The sequence below is a fragment of the Magnolia sinica genome, chromosome 3, assembly GCF_029962835.1.
Source record: "Magnolia sinica isolate HGM2019 chromosome 3, MsV1, whole genome shotgun sequence".
Lineage (NCBI taxonomy): Eukaryota > Viridiplantae > Streptophyta > Magnoliopsida > Magnoliales > Magnoliaceae > Magnolia > Magnolia sinica.
Genome location: NC_080575.1, coordinates 49,457,360 through 49,474,931, shown reverse-complemented (window position 1 = coordinate 49,474,931; position 17,572 = coordinate 49,457,360).

The window sequence follows — 17,572 nt, the reverse complement described above, 5'->3', positions numbered from 1 at the left end:
ATTATTTCAAGCTTTGTGAGAATGTTGTAATAGCTTAGAATTTACTTTCTGCTATTCCTTTATAAGCTTGTTTTTCAATTTCATTTGAAAGTTGTTCCAGCAAGGTTGCCCTGCCATTTTTATGGTGTATGGCTGTCCCTAGAACAATACATCTTTAATTACAAGTTATTTCAATTTAGTTCATATTTGTTTTTGTATTCCTCTTCGATTTGAGACTTGATACAAAGACCTTTCTAGAAATAAGGTTGTCCTACCATAAACTCTGTTTTGGTGTAAGGTTGTCCTTAGAATAACGTTTGTATCAACCTCTCAAGATCTGAATCTTGAGGTTGTTTTTCTTTCCTGCATTATTATTTAATTTGGCTATCATTTTCTTTATTATTCCGCTGTTATAAGTTTTTATTTGGCATTGTCCTATTCACCCCCTCTAGGACATATAGCTTGGCCTTTTCAAGTGGTATCAAAGCCTAATAGCTCCTTTTTAATTCTTGGATTTAATTCTGAGCTAACGATTTAAGCTATTCGGATGTCAAATTTTGATAGCCTTTCGATCACTAGGCCTCCACCCTTTGATGGCTCCAACTATGCTTATTGGAAAGCCGAATGAGGATCTTCCTCAAATCAATGGATGAAAATGTGTGGCAAGCCACGGTGGTGAATGGAATCCTCCTATCATGGAAGTTCTGGGGTTGATGGTTCAAAGTCTATGAAAACCACACCATATTACCAATGGACCACCCTTGAGAAAGTGAGAGTAGTGCAAATGCTAAAGCACTAAATGCAATTACTTGCGCACTATCACCGGATGAGTTCAAAAGAATCATCTCTTGTGATACGCAAAGCAAGCTTGGGATATATTAGAAATGACACACGAGGGTACTACAATTGTCAAAAATCTAAAGTCCCACTCCTCACAACCAGATGTGAAGAAATTCATATGGAGGAAAATGAGATGTTTATGGACTTTTACACTAGATTGAATGACATTGTAAACTCAATGTGGGGTCTTGGCGATAAAATCCCAAACAGTAAAGTATGTGCAAAAATATTACGCTCACTTCCTGAACGGTTCAATTCTAAAGTAACCGCAATCCAAGAACTTCGTGATACGGATAATATGAGGGTTGAAGAACTAGTTGGTTCTCTACAAACCTACGAGTTAAACTTTAAAGCTCCTAAAGGTAAATCTATCGCTCTAAAATCTTCTAAATGTAGTTCAGAAGAAAATTTCTGATTCAGAAGATGACATGGCTCTTTTAGCTAAAAATTTTACAAAATTTTCAAAAGCAAGAAAAGAGTTGATTTTCAAAAATCAAATGACAAAAGAAGTTTAGACCCAAATCTCGAAAATCTTTGAAAGATAGTCAATGTTACAACCGTCTAGAATATGGGCACTTAGCAAATAGATGTCCTAAAAGGGACAAACCCAAGAAGAAGGGTATGTTGGCTACATGGGATGAATCATCGGATTCTGAAGGTTCTAAATCAGAAGATTCTGAAACCAAGTCGGGCAATGAGGTCAAAGCTCTTATGACTCTAGCCAAATTCACATTTTCAGATAATGACTCTACAAGTGAAGAAAATCTGAATAGTGAATGTGAAAATGAAGATGATCTTCAAGATGCTTACAATGCCCTATATAAGGAAAGTTGTAAAATTGCTGTCAAACTTAAACTTCAAAAAGAAAAGTTTTCTAAACTCAAAAATTGTTTTGAATCGCTTGTTTTAGAAAAATCACAAATTTTAGATTGTTTTGAAAAATCAAAATGCGATTTGGAATTCAAAAACTCTCAAATTGTTGATTTAAAATTTGAAATTGAGAATCTTAAAACTGAAGTATCTTCTCTTCTGAGTTTAAAGGACACATGGAAATATGCCCAAGGTGATCCAAAGTTAGAAAAACTTTTATCCGGATCAAGAAAATGTGGCGATCGATCCGGGTTGGGCTATGATAAAAATCAACCTCCTAAACAAAAGTATACTCCTCCTATGTTTGTTAAAGGAGAGTCCTCAAACTCAAAAGGGAAAAATACTTATCAAGATTTTTCTAAAAATTCAAAAACTTTTCAAAAACCTAGAAACAGCCATGTCAACTTTAATCAGAATCGAAATCCACTAGCTGAAAAGATAGTTGATTTACTCAAGGAGCTATTAAAATCTAACTCTATAGGTCATTCCTACAAATATACACAAAAGAAGACCAACTATGTTCCTAAACCCAAAACAGTTATGAAATGGGTTCCTAAAGTCACCTGCTTGGTTGCTCACACCGCTTTCAAAGCAACAAGTCATTCATAGTGGTACCTAGACAGTGGATGCTCCAGGCATATGACAGGTGACAAAGCTTTATTCACCGATCTGAAAGATATGACTGATGGGTCAGTCACATTTGGTGATGGTAGCAACTGCAAGATAATAGGCCAAGGTACGGTTCAACTTTTTAATCTTCTTGTGTTTAAAAATGTTTTATACGTTGAAGGTCTAAAGCACAACTTGCTTAGTATATCACAAATATGTGATAATAACCATAATGTTCGGTTTTCTAATCAAAGCTGTGAGATATTAAATAATAAGGGTTCTGTAATATTAACTGGACGTAGAACGTCTAAAAATTGCTATATTATTAGTGAATCCAGCTCATCTAATCAAACATGTTACATGGTCCATACAGACGAGATTGATTTATGGCACAAACGTCTTGGACATGTACATTATCGAAATTTATATCGATTGAGCAAACGAGAACTTGTAAGAGGTTTACCCAAACTTCAGAAATTAGATAAAATATGTGGTGAGTACCAGATAGGCAAACAAACAAAGAACTCACACAAAAAGGTGAATTCAAATACCACATCAAGACCACTCGAACTTCTCCACTTGGACCTGATAGGACCTACCAGAACGGAAAGTCGTGGTGGTAAAAAGTACATCTTGGTAATAGTCAATGACTTTACCAGATTCACTTGGGTAGTCTTCTTAAGGGATAAATCTGAAACCCTTGAAGAAGTAAGGAAAGTTCTCAAAAGGATTCAAACTGAAAAATCTTCTCAAATCAGTAAAATTCGTAGTGATCATGGATCTGAATTTGAGAATAGCAATTTTGAGAAGTTCTGTACTGACCAAGGAATATTACATGAATTCTCTGCTCCCAAAACTCCACAACAAAATGGAATTGTAGAAAGGAAGAATAGGGTGCTTCAAGAAATGGCTAATGTCATGTTGAATAGCATGAAGCTCTCTAAAAATCTTTGGGCTGAAGCAGTCAACACAGCTTGCTATATTATTAACCGAGTCTACACAAAAAAAGATAATAATAAGACGGCTTACGAATTATGGTTCAATAAAAAGCCTACTGTTAAATACTTTCGAGTTTTTGGCAGCAAGTGCTATATTTTACGTGATCGTGAAAATTTGGGAAAGTTCGATACGAAGAGTGATGAAGGTATTTTTCTAGGATACTCTTTAAACAGTCGAGCTTATAGAGTTCTGAACAAAAGGACTGGTGTGATTCAAGAATCCATTAATGTTGTCATTGATGATCATTTAAACACACCAAATTCTAATTCGATAATGATGAAGTACTAATCATTGATAAACCTGATACTTCATCAAATCAAACTGATTCTGAGTTGAGGACTGTTAAAGATCATCCAACCACACAAATTCTTGGAAACCCTCTCACTGGTGTTCGCACCCGTAGACAACTTGAGGATATATGTAATTATGTATGTTTTATATCCCAAATTGAACCATCTAACGTAAAAGAAGCGCTTACTGATGAGAACTGGATTGTTGCGATGCAAGATGAACTCAACCAATTCATAAGAAATGATGTTTGGTATCTCGTACCAAGACCTAAAGATAAACACATCATTGGAACAAAATGGATTTTCAAAAATAAGTCTGACGAATGTGGAAATATAATTAGAAACAAGGCTAGACTGGTGGTACAAGGTTATACTCAAATTGAAGGGATTGATTTCGATGAAACCTTTGCACCGATGCACGTCTTGAATCTATCGGACTATTTATATCCATTGCATGTTTTAAAAAGATAAAGATCTATCGATGGATGTGAAAAGTGCTTTTCTAAATGGCGATTTACATGAAGAAGTCTATGTTGAACAGCCAATGGGATTTGAAGATTCCAAAAATACTGATCATGTATATCGGCTTAAACAGGCACTTTATGGATTAAAACAAGCACCTAGGGCATGGTATGAGAAACTAACGAAATTTCTTTTAACTCATAATTTTCAAATGGGATCTGTTGATAAAACTCTGTTTGTTAAAAAACAAAATGATCATATCTTAATGGTACACATTTATGTTGATGATATCAATTATGGATCAACTTATAATGACTTGACTACTGAGATTTCACATTTGATGAAATAACAGTTAGAAATGAGCATGGTTGGGGAATTGACTTATTTCCTTGGATTGCAAGTAAAGCAACAATCAAGGAATATTCATTTCTCAATCTAAGTATGCCTTGAATCTAATCAAGAGATTTGGATTTGAGAATGGCAAGAATTTCGATACTCCTATGAGTACTACCCGAAACTATCAAAAGACTCTAATGGTAAAAATGTTGACTCAAAACTTTATCGGAGTATGATTGGTAGTTTGTTATATCTAACTGCTAGTAGACCTGATATTTCTCTAAGTGTTGGTATTTGCGCAAGATATCAATCTGATCCAAAAGAATCTCACTTGATTGCTGTCAAGCGAATTATTAGATATGTCGCAAGTACTGTAAATCTTGGTCTCTGGTATCCTCATGAAACCAATGTTCAATTAGCTGGGTACTCGGATGCTGACTGGGCTGGTAATCTAGATGATAGAAAATCAACCAGTGGTGGTTGTTTTTTCATTGGAAATTGTCTAGTTTCCTGGTTTAGTAAGAAACAAAATTCTATTTCTCAACAGCTGAAGCTGAGTATATTGCAGCTGGTAATGCATGTACACAGCTTGTCTGGATGCAACGAATGCTAAGTGATTATGGAATTAAACAGGATTCTATGTTATTACATTGTGATAATTCCAGTGCGATAAATATTTCAAAAAATCCTATTCAGCATTCTCGTACTAAGAACATTGACATTAGATTTCATTATATAAGGGAATTAGTAGAAGAAAAAGTTATATCTCTAGAATATATTCCTACTGAAGATCAACGTGCTGATATTTTCACAAAACCTCTTGATAAAAGCAGGTTCAAAAAGATGAAATTTGATCTTGGCATGTGCATTTTAAACTGATAATTTATGCCTTCTTGTATATTATTGTATATATTTGCTAGATTAAATTTCAATTTTTGTGTATATTGCAAGATATTGAATTTTTTGGGGTTTGTACGACCAGTCGTGAGTATACACGACCAGTCGTACTACGACCGGTCGTAGATACCCACGACCAGTCGTGGAGCACGGATTTCACTTCATATTGGGGTTTTTTTCACTTTCTTCCTCATTTCTTCTTTCTTCTCCTTGGAACCGAACTTCGACTCGTCGAACCCATCCTTCAAGTTCTTCAAGGTTAGTGTTCCAAATCCTTTTTTTTTTTTTTGCATATTTGTGTCAAGATTGCTTCCTTTTCTCTCTTGAAGCTTTCTATCTTGAAAATCATTGAGATTTGGGGTTGAGATTTTAAAAAATCTGTTTTGAGCAAACCCTCTTCTCAATCCTTTGCAACTTCTTTATTCCTTTAAATCCTTGTTGCAAATGGCTTCTAGAGGTAAGAAAACTACTTCACGTGGTCCTTCTTCTTCCTCCAGATCTACCCCTTTATCTAAACGTCATCTTCTTGTTCCCAATGATGATCCATCATTTGTTAAGGACATTAGATCTCGTAAGGTTATCGTTGAACATCCTGTTGATGTCAATCATATTGCTTCATTTGACATCCTTCCTATGCTTGAAGCTGTAGGTTGGACTAACTTATTGCATTGGGGTGGGCCTGCATACCGGTCCATTGCCCAATCCATGTTTTCATGTATTAGTGCATTTTCACAGGATAATTTAACTTTTCAAATTTCTAATAGAGAAGGGCCATTTGACGTTGATCGTCATTTAATTTCAGCCCTTATGGAAATTCATGTGAATGATGAGGGTATTCCAATTCATAATTTAACTGATAAACCCTCAATGGCTGAAAAATGCATGCTCACTAGAGACTTGTGTAATATGGATGTTCAATGGACTCAAAAAGGGAATGTGCTCCCCGCAAGGTATTTGTTACCCAAATACAGAATTCTTCACAGAATCTTTGTGTCTAATCTGTATCCCCGATCGGGTAATAAATCTGATTTAACTTCATTTATGGTTCGTGTTATCCATGCTATCTCAAATGGTACTCAGATTTGTTTGCCTTCCTTAATCTGTCATTTCATTCTTCAGTTTCGACTCCATCCTGGTCATAGTGACATTCCATTTGCATACTTTATGACTATATTGGCTACTCTTATGTTAGTCGATATGCCTGTTGATGAAGCACCAATCCATCATCTGATCTTCAACAATACAAATATTAATAAGATGAAGTTGGATCTGCTTCCTGAACAAGGTGGTGGTGTTGATGGTGGTCCTGAAGAAGCTGGTGTTGATATTAATATAGATGATATTTTTGAGGAACTGGATTCTGACTCTGCTAATGATCCAGATTTTGTACCATCCGATGTTGATGCACGTCTGCGTGCATTAGAAGGTAGAGTTGAGGATATAAATGTTAAGTTGGAAAACATGTCTGTTGCTCATGATTTGCAATTCAAGTATATGCGCAAATATCTTAGGCGCTTGAACAAAGGCATGCACCAACTTGATCCTTCTATTCCTGCTCCATCTTCAAGTTCTAATTCTGACTAGTTTTTATGAGACTTTTTGGTCTGTAATAATTTTCTTACTTAGCACTTATTTGCTTGGGTATGAGTTAGATTCTATTGATGTAATGCTGAATATATGTGATGCTATCTTGAGTATCTCTCTGTCACTCTGAATATTTCTTTTGCTATACTCTCTTACTTCCTCATGTTTCCTCTCATGACTTCCTTTATTTAGTTCTCCTTTGTCATATTGTGACAAAAAGGGGGAGAATGGTTTGTTCTTAATGTGATTGTGTGAGGGGAATAGCAGTGGTTATGTTACCCAGGGGGAGTTAGGGGGAGTATATGTTTGATTAGGGGGAGTATATGTTTGATCTTGTTGAATGAAGCTGAGCTGGTTGAATGTTGAAACTGGTTGAATATTAAATGTTGAATATTGATTTGCATGTATTAACCAGTTGATTTACTTTTGTTTGGTTATGTGTTTTGTCACTAATTTGACAAAGGGGGAGATTGTAAGTGCTATAGTTTATATCCCTATTTGTTGTCAAATTTGTGGTGCCAAAATCACTGTTATGTTATATATAACCTGCTTAAGTGAAGCTCTCTCAAGGATCAACATACATGAACAAGCTAAGCTCACATCAAGCAAAGCTCTCAAGTACAAGACTCAAGATCTTGAATGAAAGAACTGATCACAAGACAAGACTCTTGAATGCAAGAACTGCTCACAAGACTCAAGCTGAAAAGAAAAAGAAAGTACAAGGCAAGACTCAAGCTGAACTCAAGACTCAAGTTGAAACTCAAGCCACTTTCATGATTGAGCTACTTCAAGGTTTAGTCTACATCAAGACTTCAAGGCTCATTCTTCATGGTCTCTTGTTTCAATGTCCATACTTCATGATTGAGGTTTGTTTGACCATAGGATGACCTTAGAAGTAGGTCATTTCGGATACATAAGTCGAATGTTATTTTACATGTGATTGGTGTGTTGTTCGACCAGTCTTAGGTCTGCCGACTAGTCCTAGACTTGCTTCGACCGATCTAAGAAATTCCTGGATCGATCGTAAGTTTGTTACAAATTCCGGATAAAATGCTAGCCTTCGACTAGTCACGGAATGCATTCGACTAGTCGTAGGAAGCAGTGTTTCGTATCTTCGACGTCGTAGAATCTACGACTCGAAGTCCGGCGTGCAGGACCTACGACCGGTCGAAGGAAACCTACGACCGGTCGTAGGTGACCTACGACCCGTCGTAGGAGGGCTACGACCAATCGTAGAACGGTCAAAGTATATCCCGCCGGATTTTTCAAATATACATAGCTTCGACTAGTCGAAGAGCACTCTAGACGATCGAAGACCTGATCTTCTCACCTATAAATAGAGCACGAATCTCGAAGAAATCATCGATTTAATTATAGTATTCAAGCCAATCTTCGTCGAACTTCGAGAGATAATTCTGCTCCATCTAAGCTAAGTGTGCTTATTTAATATCTTCTTTCCTTAGCTTTATTTTAATTGATTTTGTTTCTTATATTCCAATCGATTTGATAAAGAGGAATTGTTATTCCCTTTCTTTGGAATCAAAATCAATTAAGGCAAGCCCTATTTGGTTTAATTTAAAATCTATTAGAATTAGAACCATTGTAATCGAGTCTTGGACATTGAACTTGGACATTCAATCATCTACTCGACTTGGTTCTACCGCGCTACAACGAAGAAGATATTCGTATTTTACATATTGTAAATTCCTTTCTATTATTTTGGTTTCTTTCAAGATTTGCGGAAAAATCTTGTTATTTTGGTTATCCGAGGAAAGCCAGGAAAACTCGAAGTGGTTTTTTTAATTGTGTAAGCCCACATATAAAGACACAAATGTAAGGGTTTTGGGTGAACCTGGGAAAACCTATCTTTAGTGAACGCTAATATCCCCTGGGTGAGGATATTAGGAGTGGAGTAGCGTGTTGTGTGGCTGTTGGATAACAGTTGGTGAACACACAGGCGAACCACTATAAACCCTTGTATTGTGGTTGATTGTTTTACTCTTCTAATTTTTATTCTTTTTGTGGGATGTATGTATGGTGGTGAATGTTGTAATTATTTCAAGCTTTGTGAGAATGTTGTAATAGCTTAGAATTTACTTTCTGCTATTCCTTTTTAAGCTTGATTTTCAATTTCATTTTGAAAGTTGTTCCAGTAAGGTTGCCCTGCCATTTTTATGGTGTATGGCTGTCCCTAGAACAATACATCTTTAATTACAAGTTATTTCAATTCAGTTCATATTTGTTTTTGTATTCCTCTTCGATTTGAGACTTGATACAAAGACCTTTCTAGAAATAAGGTTGTCCTACCATAAACTCTGTTTTTGGTGTAAGGTTGTCCTTAGAATAACGTTTGTATCAACCTCTCAAGATCTGAATCTTGAGGTTGTTTTTCTTTCCTGCATTATTATTTAATTTGGCTATCATTTTCTTTATTATTCCGCTGTTATAAGTTTTTATTTGGCATTGTCCTATTCACCCCCCCTCTAGGACATATAGCTTGGCCTTTTCAATGTCCACGTTATAAACCTCTCTATAGGGCCCATTGTTAGGCTCATTCTCATCTTCTCTTAGTGGGTTAACCCAAACCATTGGGCCCCCATTATTGATGGTGCTTCCACCGTGCCTGGTAGATTTATGCAAGCCATAAAGCCTATCTTGTGCTTATTAGGCCGCATAAGAAGCCTATGTGATGGAGAGGGTGAGGAAGCCCACTCTTGTACTTAGGCTCATCCTCTTGACTCCCCTTGTTATATACATTAGACTTACCCATGAGGCCCATTCTTGATATGAGTATGCCATCCAGGCCGTCCATTGATTATAGGAAAGTACATCATCACCGTTGGATATGCCTAGCATAACATCATGATACATACCCATGCGCATCATTTGATGCTTGTTGTGAGGAGTGATTGACTATAGCATGTGCCATTGGGCTGATTGTTTATGGGACTCCCTGAGAGACGAAGTTTCCCCACATGATCGTGTAGTACGTGCAGGATTGATGCATGACTATATAATATGACTCATGCATCTCGCATTTATGTGATACGATCACTATACGCTCTAACGACTTCAAGGTTGTGGCCTCCACAGGCATATCGTGGATGGCAGGATTGGATACCAAAAATATTTAGTTCTAACACTAGGGCACTTAGGATGTCCTTAGGTAAAAGTCCCAGAACCCTTATGGGTACTAGGAGGATGCTCCAACATCGAGATACATGAGCACATGAGTGCCAAATACCTATAGGTCGCATCTCCCACTGTGTCGTGGTCAGTTGGAAGGAGGTGTGGCCTTATCCACTCGAGGGGTAGGGGCAAAGCTAGGCTGAGTTTGACCAGCTCAGAAATGGGTCCACTACTAACGAGTCGGCTAGATATTGGTTGACTATTAGCTAGATGGGTAATGAGGTCTCTTACACTCACTTGGCTACACACCTGGGGGAGGGGTAGTCATTGTGGAGTGCACTAGACCCTGGTGATATTCCAAAGATGGATTGTACTAATATGTGGATCCAACTGAGGAATGGTATGCTTGCGTTACATCTTGCATATGACATATCCAGCTGAGGACTGGTGTGGTTGCGTTGCATCTTGCATATGACATATCCAGCTGAGGAGTGGTGTGCTTACGTTGCATCTTGCATATGACATATCTAGCTGAGGACTAGTGTGCTGACATTGCATCTTGCATATGACATTTGGCTACGTAGGCCTTACATCGCATAGCCTTAATATGGCCGAGCATCGCATAGCCTTGGTACGACTGATAACATTCATGGGCTTGCCAGCATCTTTCTGTAGTACTTTGATATTGCATACTTGGCACATACCTTACACGCACACTTACACCACCCTCTAAGTCTCCTGTAAGCTTATGCATGACCGTTGCATACAGGTAACGCTAGGACGCAGCCAAGCTAAGGCAAGAGCGTGCGGCTGAGCTTCTAGAGTTTTTGATATCTATCTTATATTTTCCTTTATGCGTTGTAATCAAAAGTTTTAATTATAGTGGATATGTGGTGATGTTGTTGTTTGTATTTATGTTATGCTTCTTATAAAAAAATTCATGTCGAAAATCCTCCTTGTAGGATCCCAGAATCAGAATCCAGTATATGTGTGCTGGGAGCTGAGAATGGGGTACTAAGGAGGCTATCAGCGCCGGATTCGGTGATCGGGAATTTTATGAGCCCGATTCTCGAGTTTAAGGCATGATAGTTGCTGGAAATATTGAGTGCTTTTCTTGATCAATCGAATAAATTTTTGATGACTTGAAAGAAGTTGCTCAATGACATCAAAGTCTGCTCGATGACATCGAATTTATTGAAGAAATTGAAGCAACTCATTGGACTATTTTGGACATATTCTCGATGACTCAAAGACTTGTTCGATGAATCAAAACTTCGCTTAATGACATTGAAAGATGGTTCGATGACACAGAGACTTACGTAGTGTGAAAGAAGAAAAGGCACGACTTCCGAATTTAAACCCTTTCGATGACATCGAACTGCTTACGCAGTGTTTACGTGGACTTTGTAAATTTGATCCGATTTTGTGATTTTGTGGAACTTGGCTTATAAATAGGAGTTTCCTAAGTCTTTTTAGGATATCTAGGGTTTGGAGAAGTAGAGCAAAAGGGTGGAGCCACTTCCCAAGAGTTCTTCTTCTATTCTTCTTAGTTTTTAATTCTTTCTTCTAGGGTTCTTAATCAAATCATGTCTATGGTTAGCTAGATCCCTTAGCTAGGGGTAAGGGGTGAAGCTTGTAGCATGGTTGGGATGTTTTTCTTCTTTGATTCTTGTTATTGTTGAAACCCTTTGATTCTAGTTCGATATTTAAGGAATACTTTTAGTTTTTAATGGTTTGTTGTGACTTAAATTACAATAGATTTGTGATGGCTTGAAGTATCTTCTTTTTCCATTTGGAGTTTCTGAAAATAGGAAACCTTGTTGTTCTCCATCGTCCCTTGCACATGACTAAGTGATGGAATCCCTTTTATTCTTTACAATTCTCCCATGTTGGTTGTTGGATTGTTATATCCTGTTGTCTACCATTGTCCCTGAGCATGGTTAGGTGATAGAATCACTTCCAATCTTCACAACTTTCATCCATTGAGGATTAGGTCAAGGGAAGTTCATATATGATCTTATTGAATATTTTCCAATTGGATAGGATAGGACTCTAATTCCAATTGAGTGCCTTGAATCAAAAAGAAAATATCCTACTAGCTGCAAGTGGATCCCTGGAAACCTTAGTTTCCCACCTTTGAATTTCTTAATTTTTTAATTAAATCTCTCACAATTACTCTCTACACTTCTAGATTTAGGTTTTCATCGTTTTCTAGTTCTACTTCTAGTTGCTTTTAGAACACACACGAGATTAGTCCTTGTGGATTCAACCTTGGTCTTACCGAGATTATTACTGCTTCGCGACCCTACACTTGGGGTTGTGAACAGCAATGCCAGGAAGCTTTTACTAAGCTCAAGGGCATGTTAACTACCGCACCCATCATGCAACCACCTGATTGGAACATCCCTTTTGAAATCATGTGTGACGCATCCAACTATGCTACTGGGGCAGTGTTAGTTTAAAGAAAAGAGAAGAGGCCTTACATTATTCACTATGTAAGTAAAACTCTAAATTCTGCCCAAATGAACTACTTTACTACGGAAAAGGAACTCTTGCCGTAGTGTTCGCTTTGGATAAATTTAGGACTTTTTTTTTATTGGATCCAAGATCATCATCTATATAGATCATGCGGCGCTTAAGTACATTCTTTCTAAGAATGATGTTAAGCCCCGCTTAATAAGATAGATCCTCCTACTCTAGGAATTTGATTTAAAAATAAAAGATAAAAATGGAGTAGAAAACATGGTGGCTGACCATCTTTCAAGACTTGACCTCCTTGATTCCCTTGAGACGATATCTATAAATGACATGATCCCTAATGAACAACTGTTTAAACACTCCCACTTACTTTGGTTTGCTAATATTGCTGATTATCTTGGCACAAGTTTCACGCCAACACATTGGACTGCGCAAGAGAAGAAAAAATTCTTCGTCGAGATTCGTAAGTTCTCATGGGATGACCCATATTTATTAAAATATTACCCAGACCAAAAACTAAGGAGATGCGTGCCAGACAATGAACACCAAAGTATTCTCCTTCAGTCATTCTCAGTCCTGTGGTGGTCACTTTTCTGCTAAAAAGACCACGGCCAAAATTCTACAGTGTTATTTCTATTGGCCCACTATGTTCAAGTACACTCATGAGTTCTACAAAGCTTGTGAATGTTGTTAGAAATTGGGAGCGATGTCCCATGAAAATATGATGCCTCCGAATCTCATACTGATCATTGAAGCATTTGATTGTTAGGGCATTAATTCCATAGGACCATTCCCCCAATCCTTTGGAAATTTATACATTTATTAGCAGTAGACTATGTCACTAAATAGGTCGAAGTGATCCTGTGCCAGAACAACGACCATCGAACGATCATTAGATTCTTAAAAGAAAACATCCTTTCCCAATTTAAAACGGCCATCATTAGTGATGGAGGTTCACACTTCTGTAATAGGCCATTTGAAAGCTTAATGAAGAAATATGGCATCTCTCATAAGGTGAGCACTCCATACCACCCACAAACAAGTGGGCAAGATGAGATTTACAACAGGGAGATTAAACAAATTTTGGAGAAAACGGTTAACCCTGATCACAATGATTAGTCAATCTGCTTGATCGATGCTTTATTGGCCTGCTGTTCAACCTTCAAGACCCCTCATTGGAATGTCTCCCTTTAGACTCATCTATGGGAAAGCTTGCTACATACTTGTGGAACTGGAACATGGAGCCTAAAGAGCTATCAAAAACTTAAATTTTAATATGGACAATGCTAGCTTGCTACGCAAACTTCAATTAAATGAACTCAAGAAAATCCAGAATGATGCATGAAAGTGCCTTAGTTTGTCAATTAACATGAGTGTTGAGTCGATGAGTCAAGTGAGCCCAATATGAAGATCGTTCAAGACATTACCTCAACCGGATGTGTGTTCAGAGCTCATCAAAGATAAACTTAGCCTCACATCCCATGTCCCAAAACACCTAGGTATATAACTTCTTAAAAAGCTTAGATCAACATAGGGCTTAAAAGTCTAAAAACCTGGTTTCAAAATGGAAATTTCTATAAGTTTTTAGCTAAGTTTGATATCATCGATTCTTGGTCAATACAATTGAACACTCAGTCTCGATGAATCGAACTGGTCTTGATAACATCGAATTGAGTCCTCTTTATGTCGAGCAACCACAAAGTATTTTGGACAAAATATTTGATAAATGGAAAGTACCTTCAATAACATCAAATTTCAAATATTGATAATATCGAAGGATAGTCGATAATATCGAAGGACAGTCGATGATATCGAAAGTCTTATAGCTCTATCCAACAAAGGCTTGGAAAATATTCTTGATATTACTCGAGGAATCGAAAGACAATCGATATCATTGAAATTCAAATCTCGATAATATTGACACGGTATCGATGACATCGAAATGGGACAAATTGTGTCCAACAAGTTTTTGAAAGAAAAATATCTAAATGTTCGAGGAATCGAAACCCACATTGATGTCATTGAAATTCAAATCACAATAATATTAATATAGACTTGATGCTATCAAATTGAGACAAAACTGTTTCAGCAAACTTAAAAAGGAAAATCTTATGTAAATGATCGAGGAATCGATATTGTCTCGATATGGTCATAATTCAAAAATTGATGAAATCGGTATGGGATCGATATCATCGAATTGGGTCAAAAAGTGTCCAGCAAGCTTTCTCAAAATATTCCTTGAAAAGATGATTGTATCGAACCACTGTCAATGAGATCGAAATTCAAAATTCGATAACATCGACACATATTTAGTCAAAAAGTTTCGGGTATGTGCTTCAGCTGAGTTCGCATCGTCGAACCCTAATTCAATGACATCAAAATATACGTTCGATGACATCGAGTTAGGTCCGATGAGATCGAACTCAGTCAGACTTTGACTGTTTATTACCGTTGGGACTTTTTGCCGATATATAGGAAGCTTGCTCTTAGTTGCTATAGTGAGAAAAATAGACAGAACTTTGAGAGAGTTCTACATATTACATACCCTAAGCTCATTTTCTTATGGAAGTTCATCCTTCAATCCACCCTCATCATTGATATTCAATAGAGTGGATTGAGGAATAAACTTCCCCATTCAAGGATCATCCAATAATCTTAATGGAAAATCATTGAGCTGGGATACCTTGAATGCTTGAATGCTTAGAATCACTCCTCTAAAATAGGAAAACATTTATTAGAGTAGGATTTCAATATAACCTTAACACAACCCGTCGCCTTTATTAGAACATCATCAAGTGTTGTGGATTAAGGGAGCTGAAGAATCTTCATCATCAAGGAGGAGATCTTCATCGACGTGCTTAATGGGGCTCACCTACTTATCTGTAAGTCATTAGAGTCCAGAGACCCTGTTGATCATTCCTTGCATAGGTTTGGGTCTATGTGCTTCTCACCCCTTTTAAGTCCTCATAGGAGGCCTCCGACGGGAGAGTATGTGTAAGTGCTATGTGTTGACCCTTTCTCTTGTGTAGGGCATAAACTCTAGGTTCCTTGTGTGGATCCTTGGCCTATGTGGCCTAAAATGAAGGTTCCTTGTGTGGATCCCTGGCCTGTGCAGCCTAAAATGGAGGTTCCTTGTGTGGAGCCTTTGCTCTTGTGTAGGGCATAAAACTTAGGTGCTTTGTGTTGACCTTTGCTTTTATGTAGGGTATAGACTTGTCTTGTGTAGGCACATCTTAGGTACCTTGTGTAGGTCCTAGAATCAACCTTGTGTAGGTTGTAACAGTTTGAGGTGAACCTGATTTGAAACCTCCATTAGTGAAATCCGATACACTCAAGGGTTGAGTGCGTCCACCGGGAGTGAAGTAGGCACGTAGCCGAAACACTATAAATCATAGACTAAGTTTATATATTGGTTAAATATTGAATAGTCTTGTGATTGAATCTTCTATTTGGCTTGGAAACCATTAGAGTTAAATTGAAGATATATTGATAGTTCCATATTAGATCAAGATTAGGTTAATGGGATTTTAAATTGTCATAAAATTTTATAAAGTCCTATTCACCCCCCTAGGACACTTTGACCTATTCCTACTTCTACTAGAGTGGTCATTACCACAATTTCAACACATACGAGAACTCAAGAATTTACAAGGACAAGATAAAGGTGTTTCATGACAAGAACATCCTTCGAAAATCATTCTTAACTGATTGAAAAGTCCTTTTATACAATTCTCAGTTACATTTTTTTCCGGATAAACTCCGATATCGTTAGACCGACCCTTTCACAATTACTAATGTCTATCCTCATGGGGCCGTTGAGATAATGACACTACAAGAAATAGTACTTTTAATGACAAAAAAATTTCATCAGTAAAAGTACCTTTTTACTGACGAATTTTTTTTCGTCGGTAAAATTGAACTTTTACCGATGAAATTTTTTTCGTCGGTAATAATGTTTTTACTGATGAAAATTTTCATCAATAAAACTATTTTATTTTTTAAGAAAGAAAATTTCCATGCTATTTTGAAAATTTCGCAGTAAGACTTTTACCGACGAAAATTTTCGACGGTAAAAAGCACCATAACACTTTTACTGATGAAATTTTTTGTCGGTAAAAGTGTTATGTTTTTCACTTAGAAATTTTTCGCCCTGAGTTTTACCAAAGAACTAAAATCATTGGGAATAATACTTTTACCGACTAAAATTTTGGTCGGTAAAAGTGTTATGTTTTTCGCTCAGAAATTTTTCGCCTTGAGTTTTACTGATAAACTAAAACCGTCCGGAATAATACTTTTGCCGATGAAAATTTTCATCGGTAAAAGTGTTATGTTTTTCACGTAGAACTTTTTTGCCGTGAGTTCTAACGACGAACTAAAACCATTGGAAATAATACTTTTGCTAATGAAAATGTTCGTCAGTAAAAGTGTTGTATTTTCCCCTTTGAACTTTTTCACCCTGAGTTTTACCGACGAACTAAAACCGTCGGGAATAATGGTTTTACTGACGAACATTTTCATTGGTAAAAGGGTCATGTTTTTACTTAGAAAATTTTCGCCCTGAGTTTTACCGACGAACTAAAACCGTCGGGAATAATGTTTTTACCGACGAAAATTTTCGTCGGTAAAAGTGTTATGTTTTTCACTTAGAAAATTTTCGCCCTGAGTTTTACCGACGAACTAAAACCATCGGGAATAATGTTTTTACTGACGAAAATTTTCGTCGGTAAAAGTGTTCTATTTATTTTCGTCCTTAGTTTTACCGACGAACGAAAACTGTCGGGAATAATGTTCTTACCGATGAAAATGTTCGTCGGGAATAATGATATAGTTTTTAACTTAGGAAATTTTCCCGTTGTCTTGAAAAGTTTCGCGGTAAGATTTTTACTAATGGACCAAAGCCATCGGGAATAATGTTTTTACCGATGAAAAAAATTCGTATATTTCATCGAGAATAATGATATAATTTTAACTTATAAAATTTTCCCGCTGCCTTTGAAAAGTTTCACAGTAAGAGTTTTCCCGACAGATGAAAATCGTCGGTAATGGTAAAGGTAATATGTTTGTGTGTGTGTGTGTGTGTGTGTGTGTGTGTATAATTT